The following is a 3,660-nucleotide window of genomic DNA, read 5'->3' as shown; positions in this document are numbered from 1 at the left end:
TCACACAGGTGTTACTGACTGCAGTAGAAGTGCAGAATATATTTTCTATTTCTTTTCATCTGTTATAAACATTTCAATTGTTTCCAAACATTGCATAACCAGTGTGATTAATGTAACATTTTCCAAGGGAAAAAGGTTCATAAGTAGTTTTCAGGAACCTCAGTTAAAGCTGCCCATGTCCATGATCCCAGGAATATCTGAAGAGCCAACAAAAGGATGCATTTCAGGAAAGGTACACATGTTCTCCAGAGCACTGAAACACTTCCAGCATGTTGGAAATGCCCATGACAGATAAGAGATTTCAACCCATTTGTTGAAAGCCTTTGGAAAATACAGAGAATAGAGTTGTTAAAGGAAAGTGAGCACTCTTTCACACCTCTTTCAGCACAGTGCCTTGGACAATGCAGCTATTTAGGAAAACAGGCTTGTATTTTCTTGTTCAGTGCTTGTTCCATTTGATCAATAGTGGGTCAGGTGCAGCAAACATCTCATTTTACACCTGTGTTGCACAGAAACTTTGGCCTTGGAACACCTGTTAGAGCTGTTTCAAGATCTTTCCCCTGGACACCAGCTCTCTCAGCTGCTAGTAATTAGAAAAAACAAAGCAGAACTACCACATGGACACGGGCCCTGAGAGGGGGGAGTGCCAAAGAAAGCAGCACAAGTTTTACAAGGATGCATGTCGTATTTTTTCCCTTGGCAGCACAACCTCAGGACACCAGGCTGGATGCCAGCTGCTCCAAGTGTCAAGCAAACAACAGGATTTGCTACAGGTTCTTTTAAGCTTTGATCACCTATTTCTTTAAAATAACTGACTATAAATATGATTACAGAGAAATTCTGCGGGAAAAGTAGTTTTTACTAATTTTGACCTAGTGGGAGATGATGGTTTTAAAAATTCTTTGAAGTCACAGACTTGAGTTAGCAATTATTTATTTACCACTGCCCTCTTAAGCTGTGCCATCTAGCTGGCCTTTATTTGTTCCTGTAAAATACTTTAGAGAGCATTTTTAGATTATGAAATTAATGCATCTGTAGAGCATTATCTATTTCAGTTATGGCATCTGTGAGCAACCACAAAATTTACTGACTAGAGCACATTTTCTCTGGCAACATATAAATAATTTGGCCTTTATTGCTGCGATTCAATCCAATTAGAATTGATTTCAATGGAAAAATATGATCATAACAGGAAAAAGGCCAATTAGTTGTAAGCTCACTGCAGATAAAGATTGAAAATTCATGATGAGATAAGAAATTCTGTTACTTAACAAATAAGGATGGAAAAACTATACCAAATGCATGTATTCTTACAGGGGTGATGTGTATTTAAATCCAGTCCTGTCTGATGAGTGAATGAAGTTATGGGAGTGGAATCATTGCCTTTAGCACCTGGGAAAACGTGATTTTCTGGAAGGCCCACCACTAAGAAATTGGCATTAATGTCACAGGACGTGGTGTTATGAGTTTTTGGTACCAGTTTTTAAAGTCCTCTTCAGATCTGTAAAGATTTTAAGAACTGCTTGTTTTGGCTGCTGTCACAGAGAGGGGAAAAGAGAGAAGAAAAAACCCTAAAGGCAACTTGGCTACACAAGGGGAAATTAAACTACTGCATGGTGAAGGACTCAAAATTTGATAACCTTATCACTTGTGCAGCAAATCCTACCACATCCACAGTCACACTGAATGCCATTCTAAAACAAGCTCGGGGAAAAGATGAAAGAGCTTACATATCCCCAAAGATTTAGCAAGCCCAGAGACAGAAACCAGCCCTCTACATGAGAATAATATAAACAAAGGAGGTTATCTACTCACAGTGGTTCTCTGATGGGAGGCAGCAATCCCACGTGGCTGGCACTACATTAAAATGAATTAAATCATCCTAATTGAGGAGGTGGATGCTTTGGGAAAGAGAAAATCTATAATGATACTTGTAGAAAGGCACTTATTCTCTCTTTCTTAAGCAAAAAGACTCTGTTCAATTTGGTTTTAAGCACATGAAAAAATAAGAAGTTTTCCAGTATAGAATGGGAACTCTGAATAATTCCAGGTTATGGAAAGAAAGGATGGAGGAGAGAAGATAAATAAAAAATTTCGCTTTGGTACAATCTGAGGTTTTGGTTTAATGATGAAATTGTTTGGGATCATTTTAACTGAAAATAAAGAAGTGCTTTGTTTGATCTCCACTTCTCGACAAGAAAGAAAATATTTTATGCAAACTCCATCCATTTTGAGACAGAATTCATATTATGAATTTTAGGGGCAAATGACCTTGTCTTTACCAGTGGCTTTGCTTTTGTTATCTGAAAAAAAATAATTACAGATCCAGTCAGATTACTCACAACAGTTTCAAATGGGAGGACTGTGGGAAATATCCCCATTTCTTGTGACTTTTTGCTACCAGAAGCCACACAACCATGGCCATATAGGAAAAGACAGAGTAGGAACAGGCAGAGGAGAGATCTCAATAATGGACCTGATTTTCTGTGTCTTGTGGGTCAAGAGGAACAGAAGGCTCAGGCTCTACCAAAAGAATTGAGAAATAGGGGTGATTTCCAAGCTTTCCTCAAAAATGCAGCAATATTGTGCATTTCAAAGCCACAATAAATGCAGAAAGGCAAAGACCTACATTGCTGGCTGGCTCAGCTGAGTGCTGCTCCTTTCCACCTCTTTCCCCCTCTCCTATCTCATCCTAGAAGTTGTTTTTCCCCTCTTCTTTCTCCTGGCTGGTGGCCAACGTGAAGGCTCCACATCTGGGGCAATGTCTCACATTGCCTCGCTTGCTCTCCTCAGCAAAACAGAAACACAGAGACCAACAAGCCTGGGGACCACCCTGCCTGAGATCTTCTCCTGCATGTGTTTGTTTTTTGGTTTTCTTTTTGCTTTAGTGTAATCCTGAATTCAGAAGCTTCTGCTTTCACGAGAGATGCTCAAAGTCCAGAAACCTCCACTGGTTCATTGAACCCAAGCCACTCGACAGTCACTTGGAGTTTTAAAAGCAGTTTATTACATTTATAAAAAATATTTGTTATTACTGCAGATTAGCTCTTGTTGCACAAAAATAATAAATAAAAACATCTGAGGAGCAGATGATTCCCTTCAGCCCTGGTATATAAGGCAAGGACTCAATATTGGCAACTGCACAGACCTCAACTTTGTCCCTCTCTGCTTGGCTGCAGAGACTTTTGAAGAAATTAAAAATCTGCCAAAGTGAGTTCAGAACCTCAAGTTTTCTACAGCAGATTTATTGTCCCAGCACAAGCCAGCTCTGGGGACAACAAAAAGGCCCCTAGTGACCTGGGTAATAGCTATGAGAGGGGACCAGGGAGGTTACAAATAATCTTCCCCTCAGCCAGCTGCACAGCCAGCCCTCCCTTGGGACTCTGCAGGTGTTTGACAGATTCCTAGCTTTGGGAGGGTTGTTTGGTTTATTTGTGTTCTTCTAAAACTGCAAACTTTAACACTTACCAGAAATTTTGAAAGATGGTTTTGTCAACCATTTGAGGTCATAGCTCTTAATTTCTGTGCAATAACTGGACTCTCTGAAATATAATTCACAACAAAATCCAAGGAAGCATTTGTTCTCTTTCCTATTTCTTCATCTTTCTCACTGTATTCTACACTCCTGCTTCTATTATTTTGTGGTGTTCACAGTGAGTT

General features: G+C 39.6%; 1 long non-coding RNA gene across 1 annotated transcript; it reads left to right on the top strand.

The window, feature by feature from the left end:
* Nucleotides 1-617: 617 nt before the first annotated feature.
* On the top strand, nucleotides 618-3,340 carry LOC147654450 (uncharacterized). Its single transcript, XR_015283989.1, has 2 exons — nucleotides 618-773; nucleotides 1,317-3,340. It is a non-coding gene; the product is annotated as an uncharacterized LOC147654450 (long non-coding RNA).
* The last annotated feature ends 320 nt before the right edge of the window (nucleotides 3,341-3,660 follow it).

Source organism: Cyanistes caeruleus, chromosome 3, assembly GCF_971803275.1.
Source record: "Cyanistes caeruleus chromosome 3, bCyaCae1.hap1.1, whole genome shotgun sequence".
Taxonomy (NCBI): Eukaryota; Metazoa; Chordata; class Aves; order Passeriformes; family Paridae; genus Cyanistes; species Cyanistes caeruleus.
The sequence above is the reverse complement of the archived record's forward strand: the minus strand, read 5'-3'. Positions and strand labels throughout refer to the sequence as shown.